This window comes from Rana temporaria, chromosome 2 (assembly GCF_905171775.1).
Source record: "Rana temporaria chromosome 2, aRanTem1.1, whole genome shotgun sequence".
NCBI classification, from domain to species: Eukaryota; Metazoa; Chordata; class Amphibia; order Anura; family Ranidae; genus Rana; species Rana temporaria.
The window spans coordinates 177,789,769-177,811,176 of NC_053490.1; positions in this window are offsets into that span (position 1 = coordinate 177,789,769).

Consider the following 21,408-nt stretch of genomic DNA (forward strand, 5'->3'; position numbering starts at 1 on the left):
GTCTGGATAGGGGTTCTAGGGCAATATTGAAAAGGTGCGGGGAAAGAGGGCAGCCCTGTCGTGTGCCTTTGTGGAGGCGGAATTCGTCCGAGAGTAGGCCTGCAGCCACTAATTTAGCCAAAGGGGTTGTTTATATGGCATTAATGAGGTGACAAAAGGGGCCGGAGAAGCCTTTTTTTGCCATGGAGAGCCATTCGAAGCTTACATTGTCAAAGGCTTTCTCCGCGTCTAGTGTAATGATGGCAAAGTCGCCATCTGGGTGTTGTTTAGCATGCTCCAGGGCCAACATCACTTTGCGGATATTTAGAGTAGCTGTTCTGCCTTTCACAAAGCCAGATTGCGCTGGATGAATCAGGGAGGGGATGATGTCAGAAAGCCTATTGGCCATGATTTTGGATAGAATTTTGATATCCAGGTTTAGTAGGGAGATGGGTCTATATGAACCAGGCTCAAGGGGGTCCTTTCCCTTCTTGGAGAGTAGTTTGATAATGGCCTGGTTTCCCGATGGAAGGTAAGGGCCACCAGACCACACGCCGCTATAGACCTTATAAAGGGTGGGTTCTAGGGATGTCCCGATACTAGTATCGGTATCGGTACCGATACCAAGCATTTCCCCGAGTACTTGTACTCGGGGGAAATGCTCCGATGCCTCATCCGATACCTGGGCAGGCAGGGGAGTTGCAAGTCTTCTCCCCCCGTGCTGTCTTTCCCCCGTGCTCCGTGCTGTCCTCTTTCCCCCATGTTCTGTGCTGTCCTCTCTTTCCCCCCCGTGTTCTGTGCTGTTCTCTCTTTCCCCTGTGTTCCATGCTGTCCTCTCTTTCCCCTGTTTTCTGTGCTGTCCTCTCTTTCCCCCGTGTTCCGTGCTGTCCTCTCTTTCCCCCGTGTTCTGTGCTGTGCTCTCTTTCCCCCGTTTTCCGTGCTGTGCTCTCTTTCCCCCGTGTTCCGTGCTGTCCTCTTTCCCCCGTGTTCCGTGCTGTCCTCTCTTTCCCCCATGTTCCGTGCTGTCCTCTCTTTCCCCCGTGTTCCGTGCTGTCCTCTTTTTCCCCTGTGTTCCGTGCTGTCCATGACTAAGCACTGACTGTAAGTGCGAAACGCGTCGGCCATACTGTATCTTGTTGGTTTGCAGTGACTGTTTGTGCAGTTGAAAAATAAAAAGACAACTTTTTTAAGTGATTTTGGAGTGCGGCTGTCCAGTTCTCGTCCATTTATTTGCTCTCTTTCCCCCGTGTTCCGTGCTGTGCTCTCTTTCCCCCGTGTTCCGTGCTGTGCTCTCTTTCCCCATGTTCCGTGCTGTGCTCTCTTTCCCCCGTGTTCCGTGCTGTGCTCTCTTTCCCCCGTATTCCGCGCTGTCCTCTCTTTCCCTTGTGTTCCGTGCTATCCTCTCCCCCCCCCCCGTGCTCCGTGCTGTCCTCTCTCCCACCTTAATTTGTCAGGATGGAGAGTGGAGGTAGGAGCCGCTAAATCCGGCTCCTACCTTTTCAGAATGAACAGAGTCAAGTGATCACTGAGCATCGTAACCTGTGTTTACGATGCTTCAGTTTATGAATTGATTCCCTCCATTCATTTCAGCTGAGACTGCAGAGAAAGGGACTGGGGAATCTGTGTCCTTAGTCCCTTTCTCTGTCTTAAAGGGGAGATGTCATAGGTCTGTTAAGACCCCTGATATCTCTCCAAAGACCCCCAACAGGGCTGATTAAAAAAAAAATTGCAATATTTTTTTTTTTTAAATAAATAAAAATAAAATGTAAATAAAAAAATAAAAAAAAACACTGACAATCCACCCCCCCTAAAAAACACAAAACAAACAAAAACAAAAACAAATCACTGTAAAAAAAATTGTAAAAAAAAAAATACTGTCACATGACATTAAAAAAAAGTATCGGTAATCGGTATCGGCGAGTACTTAAAAAAAAGTATCGGTACTTGTACTCGGTCTCAATAAAGTGGTATCGGGACAACCCTAGTGAGTTCCACTATTTTTTTTTGGGTCTTGTAGAATTCACCCGTGAATCCGTCAGGTCCCAGGGGCCTTGGAGGAGGCAAGTTTGTGAATGGTGTCCGATATCTCGGAGAGAGAAATGGGAGCATTAAGTGCCTCTAATTGGGAGGGAGTGATTGTGGGAATAGCTACGTTTTCTAGAAAAGCATTTGTTGCCTGCCTATTAATGGGGTCTGGAGCATGCAGGGCCGAATAGTATTGAAGCATCGCCTTATTTATTGTTAGTGGTGTGGTATTAACGGTGCCGTTGGAATCTCTCAGGGACGTAATGTGAGTGGGTCGGAAGGATCCCTTCCAAAGTCTAGCGAGTAGTTTGCCTGATTTGTTTCCAAATTTGTGGCATCGAAATTTGCTTTTTTGGTAGGCTCAAGAGTGTCTGCCCAAGTATCGAAAGATCTCTTAGCTGCATGCCATTCGTCTCTGTTGCCAGGGGAGTCAGAGGAATATAAAGCCTTTTGTGCCTGGTGTAGTTGGGAACTGGCTAGTTTGTATTTAGATATGGTGTTCCTTTTTAAAGGAGGTAGCGTAGGATATGATTTGCCCCCTGAGGAATGCCTTGTAGGCGTCCCAGAAGAGGTTTGGGTCGTCTGAGTGGGGAGCATTTACTGAGGAATATTCTAGCCATGCTTTCTCCATGAATTGCTGAAAGTCAGCATGATTATGGAGGTAAGAGGGGGAACTCCAGATCTTGGGGTGGGGAGGTAAGTCAAGGTTGTCAAGTTGGACTGAAACCGGAGCGTGGTCAGAGATGGCAATGTCAAGGATGTCGGCACCGGATAGCATAGGGATCAAGTCATCAGAACCAAAAAGATAGTCTATTCTAGTAAAAACAGCATGAGGGTTGAAATAGAAGGTAAATTCCCTGTCTGTGGGGTGATTTAAGCGCCAGAGGTACTGGAGGTGGAGGGATTCCATAGTGGATGCAAAGAGTGAGGGGCTGCAAGGGTCAGGACTTGGTCTATGGCGTTTAGGGGAGGATCTATCATCAATTTGATGCAGGGTGTCATTAAAGTCACCTCCAACCAGATGGGGGAGGTGAGTGTTTTGAAGTAGCCATGAAGAGAGTTCGCTGTAAAAGGACCTACCGGGACTGTTAGGGGCATAAACATTCGAGATAACCAATTCCTTGGATCCTATTTTAACATGGGCCGATAAAAGCCTACCTTGGGTATCTGATTTTACTGTGAGGACCGAGCATAGGAGATTTTTGTGAATCAGCAGGAGAACTCCTGCTTTACGGACAATGGCTTCTGAGCCCAGGCCTACCCAAAGTTTTTGCATGCGTATGAAATCAGGAGTTGACAAATCGGTCTCCTGTAATAGTGCAATGTCCGTTTTAATTCTTTTTAGATGGCGAAGGACCTTCATTCTCTTATTAGGGGATCTAAGTCCCTTCACATTTCAAGAAACTATTTTCATGTTAAGGGGTCAGAGAAGGGGGTTTGAGAAGAGGTTACAGAAATGTCACTGCGCTGTTTGGATCGTCAGGGAGTCACCGGAGCGAGGGGGGGTGTGCCGTACTCGCCACGGAGGGCTGATGGCAGAAAGAGTGGGGGTACGTAGGTGCCCGAGGGTAAGGAGGAAACAGGGGAGGGGATCAAGGGGGAAACTTGAAACAAATGCAACAAAAGTAACAAAACCAATCGCCAGAGCTTCGCTTTTTTCCGCATGGAGTCACTGTATGAGCCGGCCCCCATGTCACGACCCTGGCAGCATAAGACCCGGGAGCCCGAAATTGGGTACGAGGTGTCATGCGGCTGGCATGAATTTGTGAATGGGGAAGAAACAGTAAGGTTGCATACAGTGAGACCAGGGGGTGCATTTAAAACATCCTGACAGCAACCTGGGGGGAACATAACGAGGAGAACAAGAACAAAAAATACAAACGATGTTAGCTGAGCAGAGACATATTAGAGCAATAGGATTAGGCAATAAATGCATACATGTAGAGCATAAAGGTACATTTAGTGCAAAAGTCTACCTTGACCCGGTGGATCAGAGAAAATGACATCGGTGCATGGGGTCCAAGGAGACAGGAAAAGTTGAAAGTACCTGGCACAGGCGAAAGCCGGGGTGCTGCAACGTGTGTGTCTGTAAAAAAAAGAAACGGGCAAAGGACAAAAAAAGATGCATCAGTTCATCTCGGGGTGATCCGGGAGGGGTCCAGGACCAAAGATCTGAAATGCTTGGGGGAGTCTTTCCGCAGGCTCCTTTGGTCCATGGGACGATTGAGTGGAGGGGCTTTGGAAGGGGTTTGGGAGTGCGGACCTGCATGCCGGGACCGTAGAAAGGCTTCTGCCTCAGAGGGATCCTGAAAGGATAGTTGATCACCGTTAGGAGCTTTGAGGCGGAGGGTGGCCGGAAAGGCTAAAGTGAATTGGATTTGCTGTTTGAAAAGTTTCGTGCAGACCTGATGGAAAGCTTTCCTCTTCTTTGAGACCTCAATTGAGTAATCAGCAAAAACCAAGACCCTTATTCCATTAATTTGGATTTGGCGGGATTGCCTGAATTTTTGCAATATAAGGGACTTGTCAGAGTAATTTAGGTATTTGGCGATTATTGGCCGAGGTGATTTGCGGTCTCAGTTAAAGGCCCCCATGCGGTGAGCCTGTTCTACCGTGCAGGGGCCCGGAAGGCCTAGGGCTTCTGGGATGTGCAGCGCGCAGAAATCTGAGAGTGCAGATGATTGGAGCGATTCCAGAACTCCTATGAATCGCAGGTTGCTCCTCCTGGACCTATTTTCCAAATTGTTCAGCTTTTGTAAAATGTACTGGTTCGTTTTATCTTGGTCTTGTTCAGTGGCCTGTGCCTGATAGAGCTCTTCCTCTACATTAGACAGACGGTGTTCTAGTTCATTTAGCCTGGAACGGTGTTCCCCTAGTTGGGCTTTAATTTTCACCATCCCAGCGTTCACAGCCTTCTGCACTGATGCAGCTATCATGGGGGTCAGAAGTGCTGCCACGGCCTGGGCAATGCACTCCGTGGTGTTATCCCCCGTTTGTTGTTGCACATATGCATGTGGAGAAGGAGGGGGAGAAGTGTTGCCACTTACCTCCATCGCCGCCAGCAGCGCTGGTGCGTGCGGTGCAGAGTAGGCCTCGATTTGCAGATGCTCCGGCTGTGCCCTCTGGGCCGTTTGGGTGCGGACGCCTGATTTTTCAACGAACCAGTCCATAATGCGGGGGGATGCGCCCAGAGGTGGACGGGGGTTCGTAGGGCGTCTCAGGAAATTTTTTTAGGCCGATTTGTGGTCGTGCTGCGGGAGCCGAGGAGGAGAGCAGCTACTCCATGCCGCGCCCGAACCGGAAGTAGTAGCGCCTTCTAATCAGTGCCCATCAGTGCCACCTCATCAGTGCCGCCTCATAAGTGCACATCAGCTATGGAGAAAATTTAGTTATTTACAAAATTGTATAACAGAAAAGAAAACTATTTTTTTTAATTTTCTATTTTTTCATTTGTTTAGCAAAACATAAAATAGTATGAATAAATAACACCAAAAGAAAGCTCTATCTACTCAAAAAACATTTGGTTTGGGTACAGTGTTGCATGACTGCGCAATTGTCATTCAAAGTGCAACAGTTCTGAAAGCTGAAAATTGGCCTGGGCAGGAAGGGGTGAAAGTACCCTGTATTGAAGTGGTTAAAAGGTTACTCCACTTTTGTGGGGAAAAAAAGTAGCAAACAAAAATATAATAATATAGCATATACAATTGCAACACAAGTCATATTGTAATTGAATGTTATTAAAAATTACCTTTCCTTTTCAATCTGCGAGCACTGTAATTATCTGTAAAATGCAATGCAATATGGCTACCTGAAGGCATTTTGTACACAGATGGTGTACAGAACGCCCCCCAGAATTTCTTGCTTGTGTGATTGGCTTACTGTTTTTTCCCAGAAGTCTGCACAAAGATACAAATCAGAATTTGAGCATCCCCTGCAACAGAAATGTCATTTTTGGTGAGATACATTTAACCACTTAAGGACCGTCTCACGTACATACAACACTGTATCCTGGCCTAGGCCAACAAGGCCCAGGCCTAGGGCAGCACTTTTCAGGGGGGCAACATGGAAATAGTCCCCGCCGTTTCGCACTACACTGTTAGTGTAACGCAAGCTGCTTCTAATTTTTACTGTCCTATAATCCTGGACCACAAACCTTCCTCACTGTGCTATATGTTTTCTGCTGCACCATTGGCATGGTTATATCTTCTTAGTCCCCTCCATAAAATTATCAGAAATGTGTGCTTAAAGTAGAACTATAGGCAGCATTTCTTTTTTCCATTTTGGATAGAGTAAAGGAGGGTTATAGCCCCTGCCAGTTTATTTTTTACTATCCGTGTCCCATTGCAGAGATTTCCCTTCACTTCCTGTCCCATAGCCAAACAGGAACTGACAGGAAATCTATGCAAATTAAGGGAATCCAACACCCCACCCCCAGGCCCTAAGAACTAGTGTCCACACTCTAAAATTTCAGGGCGGGTCTTAAACAGAAAGGGGTGTGACATTGACAGGAAGGGGTGGGTCATTTTTAAATTAGGGGGTGTACAAGTTTAGTCAGGCCTAGGGCAGCACAAAACCTAAATACACTACTGTGTACATATACGTCGGCACTTTAAAGATGGATATCTTGGTAACGGCAGCAGCTGCTGCCACAACCAAGATATCCATATTTTCAGTGGCCAGTCCTGTAAGCGATAATGGTGGTCTCTGGGGAGGATTTGTCGCAAAATCATCGTTATCGGCAGCGGGAGAGGGCCCCCCTCCCGCTGCTCTCCCGCGCCCTCCGTCGCTTGCCGGAGCCGTCGGTAGTGGCGGAGGCGATGGGGTCCTTCTCCCTCTGTGTCATGTATACGAGTGAGAGCAAGATGATCCCCACCAGTCTCTATAGCATAGCAGGGCGAAAGCGACGTCAAAACGTCACTTCCGCTTATGCGTCTTAAAGGCACTTTTTTTTGTTGTAATTTTTTTTTTTTGCATTTTAGTCTAAATATAAGATCTGAGGTATTTTTGACCCCAGATCTCATATTTAAGAGGACCTGTCATGCTTTTTTCTTTTACAAGGGATGTTTACATTCCTTGTAATAGGAATAAAAGTGACCAATTTAAAAAAAAATAACTGTGTAAAAATAAATAAAATCAAGTAAATTAAATAAGAAAACAAAACAAATATTTTTTTTAAAGTGCCCTGTCCCGACGAGCTTGTGCGCAGAAGCGAACAGATACGTGACTAGCGCCCGCATATGAAAACGGTGTTCAAACCGCACAAGTGAGGTATCGCTGCAATCGTTCTAGTCCTAGACCTCCTCTGCAACAGATGCAACCTATAGAATTTTTTAAACGTCGCCTATGGAGATTTTTAAGGGTAAAAGTTTGACGCCATTCCACGAGCGGGTGCAATTTTGAAGAGTGACATGTTGGGTATAATTTTACTTGGCGTAACAATATTTTTCGCAATATAAAAAAAATTGGGCTAACTTTACTGTTGTTTTATTTTTTTATTCAAAACAGTGAATTTATTTCAAAAGAGTGTGATTGTGAGACCGCTGCACAAATACGGTGTGAAAAAAAGTATTGCAATAACCGCCATTTTATTCTCTAGGGTGTTAGAAAATATATATTTCTAATGTTTGGGAATTCTAAGTAATTTTCTAGCAAAACAAAACTGTTTTAAACTTGTAAACACCGAGTCTGAAAAACAGGCTCGGTCCTTTTAAAAGGAAATCACATCTAAGGCCTGTTTCACACAGGCTCCAGCTTGTACAAGAGCGGTATGAACAGCAACCTTTGACAAAGCATTTTTAGAGCTTTTAACCAGCTTTGTTGAAGCTTTTAACCAGCTCCTGAAGGTTTTTCCTGACCAGGCCATTTTTACGATATGGCACTGCGTTTAACTGACATTTGCGTGGTCGTGCGACTCTGTAACCAAATAAAATCGATGTCCTTTTTTCCCTACAAATAGAGCTTTCTTTTTTGGTGGTATTTGATCACCTCTGCAGTTTTTATTTTTTGCGCTATAAACTATAAAAAATACTGACAATTTTGAAAAAACAATATTTTATAATTTCTGCTACTGTATAAAACATTTCAAATGAAAAAAAAAATGTAAAATCGAATTTCTTCATCAATTTAGGCCAATATGTATTCTGCTACATATTTTTGGCAAAAAATAAAATTCTAATGAGTGTATATTGACTGGTTTGTGCAAAAGTTATAGCATCCAAAAACTATGGGATAGATTTAGGGACTTTTTATTTTTTATTGTTTATACTAGTAGTGGCGATGATCAGTGATTTTTAGTGGGACATTGCGGTGGAAAAATTGGATACTAAGTCACACTTTGTGACCAGTGACACCAATACGGTGATCAGTGTTAAAAAAATGCACTGATCACTGTATAAATGACACTGGCAGGGAAGGGGTTAACACTGGGGGCAACCAAGGGGTTAAGTGGTGAGAGTGAGAGTCTAGCTGTAGGCGATAGCCACTTGGCTGACTCTCCCCTCCAATCATTATTGTGACTGTATGCGGACTGTGCTTTCTAATGTTTATTGTTCTTTTTCTGTTTGATATGTCGAAATTTCCAATAAACATATTTTCAACTCTAACATTGCACTTATGCAAGCTGAAATCTGTGTGAAACAGGCTTTAAGGGGTTGTAAAGGAATTTTTTTCATAATAAGCATCCTTTACCTGCAGACATTCCTCTTTTCACTTCCTTCGTTTTTGCTCAGAAGTTGCTCTATTTCTTCTCTGTTCTGTTCACTTCCTGCTTGTCTGATTTTACTGACCACCGTGAAGGGAGGCTTTACTGCGGTGGTCAGTAACGTGCTCGCCCCCTCCTGGGAACTACATCTGTGTTCCAGGACGCTCTCTACGTGTTAGAGACTTCAAGGAGGTGTGAATTACTGGGTGTGCCGCAATGCATACTGGGAAATGTAGTTCTTACATGAACGAGCGATGCAAACCAGGAAGTGAATGAGAAAACAGAAACTAGAATGCCGGAGGTGATATAGATGAAGAAATTTAATAGGTATTCACTCGTTTTTTAACAGAATCATTACACTATTCTGTCTGTCTACCTTGCAGACATTAATTTTAGGCAAAAAATTGTTTTCCTTTACAACTCCTTTAAGGGATGCTGACTTTCCTCATTAGAGCCCTTCAGGTGCAGCAGCTAATTGATAATTCTAAAACCACTCCCGACCAGATTCACATGGACACAGACAAACAAACAGCTATCCCTTCAAAATATCAAAAGGTAACAGTTTGTTCAAATCCCTGCACTGTACATAGATCAGTTTTTTCCCACCAAAAATAGTTACTCTTTAAACACCCACATTTGTCTTTGTATTAGCACCCCATCCTTAGAGTGGAAGTTGAAGATCTTCCCTTGCTAGCAAGGGTGCATGTATTACAAGATTGGCTACACAGAATTCAAAACTATTTGGAAGGTATGTTTGTGTGTGCTTGTGTCTGTGAACTGTGAATTTAGTTGTTTGCCTGTAGTTTAGCTTTAAATATTGCATATAAAATATATTTCATTTTATAAAAGATGTAAGAGATTAGTTTGCTTGCAACACATACATTCACAAAAAAAGTAAAGTACATGGATTGCGGATAACAAGAAGATGAGAGATTAACTTCTGTCTTGTTTTATTATATTTATTTATTGATCTTTGTATTGCACATACAAGACAAAATACAGAGGAAATTAAATGGATGGAAGATAACCATAAATAAAGGAAGTCTATAACATTCCATACTTTTTTACGACCAGTAAGAAATGTGTAATGTGATTTATGTTTTAATGCTGACCTTAAAAGAGGAAAAAAAAAACAAGCAAACAAACTGGACCTGCAATTAGAAGAATATATATTTTCAGTTCAGTTCAAATTTCAATTGATATTTAGGCTATACAGATTGAATATTATGACAGTTATATAAAGTATTATTATTTTCATCATTAACCTGTAGATGACCTTCACTTTTAATTTTCTTCTTAACATTTTATAATGAGGTTTGAAGCCCTTTGAAACATTGCACTTTTCTGTTATAGCTGATCTTTCATATACCCTGTGGAACAATTATAGGCTAATGTAATAAACCAACAAAAAATCAGCACAAGTGAAATTTAGAAAGTTAAAATATAGGGAGTATGCAAATTGTCATGCTGCAGAGCAATAAACGGGCCTGCCCCTAGGCCATGACCCTAGTAGAATTTTAGAACATCAGCAATTAACAGGCAATCACTAAATAAATGGCTAAAGGGATGACTAATTAAAGAATTTGTGTCTCCAGGGAGCTGTGGCCTTTGACAGCCGACGAGGACACAAATTAGACAACACATTTCTAATTTAGTTTACGTTTAGAAAATACTTTATATTGGTAATACTGGAACTTTTTCCACAGGTCTGCTTTAAAAGGACTGAGCCATTTTTTTTAATTTAATTATATATTTATTATTGGTTATAACTATCTCCTCCCTTGCTCTTCCCATATGATAGAGATGAGTGGACATACTCTCATGTGAGATCTGGCATCTGATGAGCAGGGGTGGCGCCAGGTGGGTGCTATAGCAAAATTCCTCACAACATCCTCATCAGTAGCCACCTTGTGTGCCTCTGGGAAGGAGATACCTTCATCAAAAGTCTGAATCTTCCTCCTCTGTCTGGGCGTCATCTGGGCGTCCTGTTCCTTCTACTCCCAGCTTGATCTGGACTCCTGCTAAGGTTCAGTGGAAGAAGTTTTCCTCCACACCCCAGCATTTCTCCAAGCAACCTTCTTGATGTGAAGTGAAAAGCCTTTTGAGTTCTCTTTTCTTTCTAAGTTACTTACCTTTGTGGTCTGGACTCCAGTTTCAGAGTTACCCTTTTTTGGGGGTAAACTAGTTACATATGGTTTTATTACTCTTAACTTTGTTGTTCTCATATATTTCAAATGGAGTTCCCAGTTGGAGGCTCTTTTGTTTCCCTACATGGTCTATGGCTTTTCTTTTTTTCTTTTTGGGACCTATGATAGGTCCATGTAAGACTAAATCCCAACTCAAATGTTATCTCTGTAGGTCAATAACATGTACTTTTTTTTTTTGCTGATAAGGTCTAAATGCTTTTGCAACCATCCGAGTATGTTTCTTTTGTCTTAAGCATACTCCCTAAACCAGGGATCTTCAAACTACAGCCCTCCAGTTGTTCAGGAACTACAATTCCCATCATGCCTAGTCATGTCTGTGAATGTCAGAGGTTACAATGCCTCATGGGATGTGTAGTTCTACAACAGCTGGAGGGCCGTAGTTTGAGGATCCCTGCCCTAAACAGTGCTGCTGACCTCACCAAAACAATCATAATTCTGTGCCTTCATTTGGTTTGACTTCCTAATCTAATTCTGTAAGCATTATCTACTTCTTAACAATTGTTTCTGTTTTACAATAACTAATTTACAACTGCCTACAGTTTAAAGCATTTAACATAGAGAAAGAATATTACCAATAGGTGATTTAGATATCATTATTACTAATGCAGGGGAAAAAAAATCCTCTGAATTAGCTCATGGGAATGTTATTATGCAAGAGGTGAGCAATGGAAAATTGATTATTCATTTTAGGATTAAATCTGAAAATTAGTATTTCATCCCTTGCCCTTCAAACAATACTCAAATGTAAAATAAATAAATAATAGTAATGTATTCATGAATTAATGATCAAAGCAAAAAATCAGGACATTTCTAGACAGGCAACTGTCTAGACAATATTATGACAAAGAAATACAATAAAACCTATACATAAACTACCCAATGTGATAGTTCACCAGGTAATTAATAACTAGAAGCAACATTAAAACATTAACAAAAATGACAAATTATTGTAATTTAACAATATCAGCATTTAACATTATTCGTTTTGACAGTCAACTAAATTTCGCCCTAAAATGTATAATGCTATCTTGATTAATATAAACATTCATATGCAAACATCTTTGAAACAGCTAAACTGTAGTAGATTCCTAATGGAGGAGTGCACAATTTTGTGACAAGAAATCCTAGAATTCTGTAGACTTGCCAGGTTGCCAGAGACAACAGATGTGAACAGTATAGGAAGTGTAAAATCTTAGACAGATAATTTGAGCAAATGGCGGACAGTAGCAGAGTCATATAATTTGCAGACAAACAAGGTCCATTTCCACACAGGTATACAGAGCAACAATATAGAACAGCAGATGTAATAGGCAATGATTAGGATAATGTGCAGCGCTTAAAAAAATGGAAAATGAGTCCCAATAAACATTGGGCCAGATTCACACAGAGCGCCGTATCTCTGTGCGGGCGTAGCGTATCCCATATGCGCTACGCCGACGTAACATAGAGAGGCAAGTACAGTATTCACAAAGCACTTGCTCCCTAAGTTACGGCGGCGTAGCGTAAATGGGCCGGCGTAAGCCTGCCTAATTCAACGAAGGCTGGTAGTGGGCGTGTTGTATTGAAATGAATCGTGACCCCATGTAAATTAAGCGCCGAACGAACGGCACATGCGCGCGCATGCTCAGAATCACGTTGAATTTACACCCTGAGATACGACGGCTCAATGTGAACGACGTGAACATAACTTACGCCCAGCCCCATTCACGTATGACTTATGTAAACAACGTAAAAATATACGCTTGTTCCGACGTCCATACTTTGCATTACCTGCGCCTCATACAGCAGGGGTAACTTTACGCCAGACGTAAGCCGCCATAAGGACATATATAGGTCATTTGCATATTCAACTCGTAAATCTACGGAAGCGCCCCTTGCGGCCAGCATAAATATGCACCCAAGATACGACGGCGTACGGCAAGTTACGTCGGTCGGCTGAAGCCATATTTCAGGTGTATCTAGTGTTAGGAGTCAGGCGCATAGATACGACGGCGCATCTGGACACTTACGCTGCGTATCTGTAGATACGCCAGTGTAAGTGTTCTCTGAATCTGGCTCAATGTGTATACAAATGGAAAATGAGTTCCAATAAACAATGTGTATATAAAGTCCTCAAAATATAAATTCATCAATGAAAATGAAGATGTAGAACCTCCACCAAAGTTCCAGTGTGCAGATTCGGAAAAAGGCACACCACACCACCGTGCAAACAAACCGCTTACCAGAACAATAGTGTTATGGGCATGTAATCAAATAACGTGCAGGTCACGGTCAGTGGCCTTCGCACTTCCAACGGACTGTGCAGGTGAAAACGGTTATCCCCAGGCAGCATTAATGATGGAATGCCATCACGAATATCATGAAGGTCCAAAAGCGTACATTGCGTTCATCAGCAGATATATAGTCATAAAATGCAGAGAGGAAACGGCAATAGTGAAGCCCGTAGGTAAAACCAATAAGCAATTTATTGTATGGTACTTACAAACAGGCAGGTGAAAAAGGCATCAAAGAATATAAGACTCCATGGCTCCTAGCGTACTTGTGTATCGGTCAGCCGTACATGTTTCATCCCATAGGATATCTTCAGAGGTGTAGCCTAAGACACAAGCACGCTCATATATATGCAAAAAAGACAAGCCATTTGGGCCCATGATAGCCCCCCCCCCCATAGCATCACAAATAGCTGTGCACCATAAGCAGCATCTTCCATCTCCTCCCGCACATGCCCAGTGCAATCAGGAAGGTGGATGATCTGAATAAAAGTGCCCCTAAATGATAATGGCAGTGAATGCACTGCTTCCTCCCGGATGATGATGTCCTTACGCTGTTTCAATAGTACCTAGGTATCTTTTTTATTTTATTTCATTTTTTCCATATTTATGGGCATTTGTTCTCTGGCTTTTTTAGTTGTTGTGATTTTACATGTTCAATCTTGTTTTGGGGTGCTCACCAGTGTTCACTATGTATGTGTTGTCATTCTGGGACCCGGATCCTGCTGTTCCCGCCTAGTATCCCTCCCTTTTGGTGCTGTTTATTCCTGTGAACTGTCTCCTTACATTTACATTTAATTCTGGATTATCCTTGTCCTTCAAATAATATATTTTTTGTTTCTGTTCTCCCTTCCCCCCCCCCCCTCCTCCCCTTGTTGTGGGCCATTTGGATCGTACTTGCACCTTTGGTGCCGACGCCACCCACCTTGTTTTTCCCCTCCCAATTTCCTTTTTGGGGGGCAAGGTGATCTGTTCTCCGTTGACCTGGCGCACGTAAGCCTGCCCCCAGGAGCTCCCTGTGGGTCGGCATACGTGAGACCTTGGTCCTTACCACTCGTGGTCTGTGACCTTTTAGGTCCTCTTTAGCGCCAGCAGGGAAGTGGGTTCCTCGTGGTGGTCCTTCCCATCCCGTGGGGAAGACTCCTTCTTTCCCCCTGGGTGGAACTATCACCACTTCAGACCCCCCTTTTTTCCCTGGACCCGTTTTTGGGCATCTTTTCTATATACAACACACCAATGGTTTTTACATATTTACTCCTATTTATTACACTGACAATGTACCTTACCACCTTCCATATTAATTTAATATCTCCTCCTAATCTGGCATCAATTAGCTTCCTTTCTCTTTATTACATGCCTTTACCTGTCCTCTTAATCCCTTAGAGTAGCCTGTGTCATTTTACATTTCATGGTTGCTATGACAGTGCTCCCTGTCAGCAACGCCACCTGTGTGTGTAACTTTCCCACACAGCGTGCATTCCCCTATTCTCTGTCTAGGCAGGGCTTTCCTTTGGGATGGCAGACACGTCTCCCCTCGGCCTCCGTGCTGTCTCCCCGTCCTCTTTGGGCGATCAGCTGCTCGGAGGGATGCGTCACACGCCGACAACCCTCATGGTGACGTCACACGCTGGGAACCTGCGGAGCTATCAGCTGCTCGGAAGGACGCGTCTCACGCGGGGATCCATTAGCAGCGTTACACGCCGGGAAACCCCGCTTTGACGTCACACGCCGGGAACCATCTTGTTTCTGAGCCCGCCCACCTGCGTGCCTATACGGCGCACTTTGCACCTGGCACCAATCAGATGCAGGGGGCGGTAACTTTCCTTCCCTCCCCTATTACTGGACAGCTATTTATATAGACAAGCGGCTGCACTAGTACAGCGCTGACTGCAGACCACAAACTACCTCTATTCTCCTTGTCATGGTAAGACTGCATCTATTTTGTTTTACTGTTCCTCACTAGCTCCTATTATAATTACTTTTTGGGCTCCCATTTCCTTGGCTTTGCCCTAATTATTTTAATCTTTATATGGTTTGCCCAGATTTGGATAGTCTGCACTGTTACACCACTGACCTCCTGAACCTCTGTGATCGTCCGTGGCTTACCTCCTGCTCTATTTGCAGGTATGTAGTAACCTCTGTGCCTACAGTGTTAGCCACCTTTAGTGGCTTCCTTTACAAGCCAAATTAACCATTTATTTTCCATCTATACTTATACATGTTTTTCCCTTGACTCTCTCAGGACCCCCACAGATATCACTAATCCCCTTTGGGGTAGCTCGTGTTTCCCTGCAGGTATGCTAATTAGCATGGGTCTTTATTGTTAAACACATTCACGTGCAGCATTATTTATTCTGCACGATAATCAACCCATGACTTTCATTTCTTTCCCTCCTGATGCCCTTAGGAGTTCTACTAATACCACCACACTCCAGTTTGGACTTTTCCCTCCTTGAGTGCGTGTTTATGCTTCAAATACTGGGACGACACCTGTTGCTCCTTGGCTGCTTTCCTGCTCTACTTCAAGCATTTAAGTTCCATTACAGGTATATAACCCCGTTTTTTCGATCAACCTTTATACAATTGACATTTTTTATACATTGACATCAGTTTATGACACTATATCCTCCTTTTTTCCTATTCTGCAGGAGTCGTGTGGCTCTGCCCCACATCCCCTCCTGCTTTCCCAGGGTTTGTCTTCAGGAGTTCTGGGACACGATCCTGTGTCCCTGTTTGGTTGGCTCCCTATCCATCTTAGGGAATTGGTACATCGGTGCTCTTCGGTCCTCTTTTGGTCTACACAAGTGGTGATGGGTACGTGCTTAATGTAACGTGTAGATTTTTAATTTTTGCCTTCCCCTCTGACATATGAATACATGTTAATCTGCTTTATGATACAAATGTTAATTTGCTTTATCACAATCTCTTACTGCATACAGTATAACTGTCGCATGGACACCGGCCCCTGAAGAAGGGACTGAAATCCTGAAACGCGTAGGGCCTGAACTTATCCCTGCCGACACACGCACCACTTAGTGATGTACCTTGTTTTTATAATAATGTGTTGTTTATTATAATTTTTGCTTTGTATTCTTTCCTAATAAATTTTATTATATTTCATATTTCTCTATCATTGTTACCGTTAAAGCCCCACCCTGGGGGAACTTCTCCTCTTTCTTAGCTTAATCAGGGGTGTTGGTAACGCTAAAGGGTCTTCCATTATAAAATACTTTTTTTCTTCCAATCTTACGCTGTTTCAAAGTCTCCAATCCCTCACGGAAACAGGAATTACGATAACCTCTTTTGATTTTAAGTTTATCAATGTCTTTCAACACTAATTCCTTAAAAACAGAAACAGACGGTGGAATAAACCCAGGAGGGTTAAAGAGAGAGGCATTAGAGAAGCCGGAATGTCTAACCTCACTTGCCCCACCACTACTAGTGGCAACCCTTTTGGACAAAAAATATCTTTTGATTTTTCCTAATATATTTTTGTACATCAATAAACTTAAAATCAAAAGAGGTTATCGTGATTCCCGTTTCCGTGAGGGATTGGAGTCTTTGAAACAGCGTAAGGACATCATCATCCGCCCTGCGCATAAGGGTGGTGGTATAGTGGTGATGGATAAAAGTTCCTACATCTCTGAGATGAATAGGATCCTATCTGACACCGATACATACATACCGCTGAATCACGATCCTGTTTTCAAATATAAAAAGGAACTAGTTGGCCTTGTTGATAAGGGTCATCATCGTACTAATTTACTTAATAAAAAAGAAAAAGAATATTTAGTTCCCTTAGTTCCAAAAAAAAACATTATGTACTTTCTACCGAAGGTACATAAGAATTCATCCAATCCTGCGGGTAGACCCATTATCAGCGGGTTGGAGTCCATTACCTCTCGAGTCGGTAAATATATAGATAATTTTTTGCAGCCCTTGGTGTCTGCCACTCCGTCATATATTAAAGGAGTTGTAAAGGAAACATTTTTTTTTGATGAAATGACTGTTTACAGGGTATAGAGACATAATATTTAACTGATTCCTTTTAAAATTGATTAAAAATAGATAAAAATCAATCATATAATGTACCTCTAGTTTCATTTTTGCATCTAGTTTCGTCTTTGCATGTTACAGAGCCATAGAGCAGTGATGGTTTGGAAAATGAAACTAGAATCTCCCAGTACAGGAAACAGACAACCAGGAAGTGTCCAGAACAGAGAAGAATTACAGCAACATCAGAGCAAAAACAAACAATGAGGACATGAAACCAGGACTGCAGTAAGGTAAAGGAAGCTATTTAGCTAACAAAAAAATTCCTTTAGTGACCCTTTAAGCACTCGGCACAGGTCATCCGTGCCTTTGAAGGTATGGAATAGAAGGAGAATTACATCATGGCCACCGCTGATGTGGCCTCCTTGTACACAATCATTTCCCACAGACATGGTTTAGAGGCGGTTGAATTCTACCTTGGAAGGGATTCTAATTTGATTCCCTCCCAACAAGAATTTGTTTTGGATCTCCTTAAATATGCAATGACCCATAAATATTTTTGGTTCGGAGGGGTACATTATTTTCAAAATAGAGGGGTTGCAATGGGCGCAAAATGTGCGCCCAGTATGGTCAATTTATTTATGGCCAAATGGGAGGAGGATGTTGTCTATTCTGACAGAAGGCCCAAATTGGTCTTCTGGGGCAGATATATAGACGACATCCTCCTCCTATGGGAAGGTGATCTCACATCGCTAACCTTGTATTTGCAACAACTCAACATGAATCAGCTGGGGATCGTATTGGAATTTGAGATCAATACTAGTAAGATTAATTTCTTAGATCTCACCATACAAATTAAAGATGGTGTATTTAATCTGTCTATCTTCTTCAAAACAACTGACAGGAATGGCTATATTGGGCAGGGGAGCTGTCATCACCCCTCCTGGCTCAAGTCGGTGCCCAAAAGCCAATTCCTTTGTTTGAGAAGAAATTGTACCCTCAGATCTCTCCCTCAGGCTAACATCCTGAGGGAGAGATTCATCTAAAAGGGTTATTCAGTTAATGAGCTGAATGCAACAATTACTGAAGTGGGTGACATGGATCGAGCTTTAGTGCTCCAGACTAAAAAGAAGACACCTTCCAACGAGACCAACTTTAATTTCTCCATGGTCACTACTTTTTCGCAACAACATTTGGACATCAATTTTTCTTGACCAAACACTGGGGCGTCCTAAAAAATGACAAAATCTTGGGTCCAGTCCTTCCAGAACGACCACAGGTTGTTTTTAGAGGGGTTCCTCCACTTAGACTTCAATTAGCTCCTAACATTTTGGATGCTCCCAATAGAGTGTCATTCTTTCAAAAATCCAAAGGTTATTACCCTTGCCATAATTGTAATGTTTGTGCTATCAATAAAGACAGACGTAGCAAAATATGTCAATTCAAATCGCACACCACGGGCAGAGTTTATGACATTAACACTTTCATTACCTGCTCTTCTTGTAATGTGGTCTATTTGTTGATTTGCCCTTGTGGCTTCCAATATGTAGGCCACACTACACGTGCCATGCATGTTCGGGTCAACGAACATATCACAAACATCAGAAAAGGTTTTTTGAAACACACAGTGTCCAGACACTATTTGGAGCACCATACAAGGAATCCTAAGGGAACCATTTTCATGGTTACCATAACGAAACGTACGTCGGAGGCAGCCTGGTCACGTGACTTACCCCCCGCGCTGTGGAGTGTCGGCGAGGATCGATTGGATGGTGTGTCAGCGGCAGCTTTCATTTCCCCACCGAATCCCAAAAATTGAAACCGCAAACAGCGGTGACAGGTCCGCAGCCTCAGTGCCGGGTGGGCACCCCCAAATGTAAGGAGTCATTTGGCTGTTTTTATGTATGTTTTATATTTTTAAATTAAACGGTATCACGCTATTGGGCTTCCTGGCTTTTCTTCTTTTGCATACAATCCCGTTTGGAGTTCCTGGATCTGCAAAGCGGTCTGTCCATATCCACATGTGTGCAGGCACAATCCTGCATAAGCTTAGTTGACCATCTTTTTCACTAAAGGGGTCAACAAGCTCTGGTAAGAGCAATTCATTTTTCAAGCACCTTGGGTGGAATTGAAAATTATTCAGAAGCGGTGGTGGCATTTTCTTTTTTCACAGGATCACTGTTAATTAGGAAGTGGACTATATTTATCGTCTTCTCATACCATATGGGATTTTTTCCTTTATTTTTTATGATCACATTCGAATTTCACTTTGTGTGTGTTTTTTAAAGTGCAGCGCCGACTGCAATTTGTTGGGACTTTATTTTGTTATTTTTTTCAATTTATATTCAATGAGGTATTGATTGTCAATTATATGTGATTGATTCACAGCACTTTACATCTATTGTATGGGCCTAGCGCCCTCTATTTTATATTTATCAACCATTTTCATAGCTATTGACCGATTCAATCCTCATTGGCGAGGTAGTTCATCCACGCAAGAGATCTCCAAACTCGAGACTCGCTGGATTTATGACCTAAAATGTCATACCCCTTTCGGCCTGAACGTCGATTAGGATATAAATTGTTTTATCACTAATAGCTAAATTACGCCCTTTATTTTTTAAGATTTTTTATGTTCTATTTCTATTTTTATTTTTTATTTTTATTATTTATTTTTATTTTATTTTATTTTTTATTTTATTTCATTTTATATTTTTTATTATATTTTTTTATATTTTCATGTTTATTTTTAATTTTATTTTTATTTATCTTTATTTTCACATTTTTTCCTTCGCATTTTTATTTGCATTTTAAATAGAATTTTAGCTCATTCTTTTATAGCGGTACTGAAGCGGTTGTAAACCCGCATCAAAATTTTTATTTTTTTTTCTCCTGTAAGGCAAAAGTCATAATGAGCTAATATGCACCGCATATTAGCTCATTATGAAATACTTACCTCGGAACGAGGTGTGTAGCACTTACCTGGTCCACGCCGAGCGAGATTTCATCTTGCCTCGGCGTGTCTTCCGGGTATCGCCGTTCCAGCGCTGTGATTGGCTGGAGCGGCGATGACGTCACTCCCACACGTCCCACACGGCGCATTGCGAGGGGAATATCTCCTAAACCATGCAGGTTTAGGAGATATTCTCCTTACCTACAGGTAAGCCTTGTTATAGGCTTACCTGTAGGTAAAAGTAAAAAAAGTGGGTTTACAACCACTTTAAGATCAGCAATTTTGCAGTCTGTAGGTGTCATGAGCCTCCTTTTATCCTCTTGTCTGACTAATGTCATTTGCCTACATTTGCCTGCTGTTTTTGTTTTTATTGTCCTGCCATTTTATATTTTGTCAAATGCAATAATATGTTGCTTTAATACATGGGTAATTCCGCAAGCTGTTACTTTTTTTCTGGTGTCACAGAGTTTTATTCTGTGACCCAGATATTGCTTGCTGATGCTGTTCCATATTTGGCCACCGTTGGTGTTGTTGCGCCATTTTCGGGTGAGTGCCACTTAATTTTGTCCCAGCGGGGACAGCGCTGGAACACATTGGTTCCTCCATTTGATTGTAATTGCATCAGTGCGCATGCGTGAGCGTGTCTGTGCGCTATTGCGCATGCGCGAGTACGGCCGTGATCTCGGCCCCCCCGGAAGGGGTATTGGATGACAGTTCCTTGATCCCTGACCACCAGGTTAGTGGGAGGAAGCAGTGCATTCACTGCCATTATCATTTAGGGGCACTTTTATTCAGATCATCCACCTTACTAATTGCACTGGGCATGTGCCGGAGGAGATGGATGATGCTGCTTATGGTGCACAGCTGTTTGTGATGCTATGGGGCCCTATCATGGGCCCAATAAATTGCATATTGGTTTTACCTACGGGCTTCACTTTTGCCGTTTCCTCTCTTCATTTTATGACTATATATCTGCTGATGAACTCAATGTACGCTTTTGGACCTTCATGATATTCGTGATGCCATTCCATCATTAATGCTGCCTGGGGATAACCGTTTTCACCTGCACAGTCCGTTGGAAGTGCGAAGGCCACTGACCTGCACGTTATTTGATTACATGCCCATAATATTGTTCTGGTAAGCGGTTTATTTACACGGTGGTGTGGTGTGCCTTTTTCCGAATCTGCACACTGGAACTTTGGTTCTACATCTTCATTTTCATTGATGAATTTATATTTTGAAGACTTTATATACACATTGTTTATTGGGACTCATTTTCCA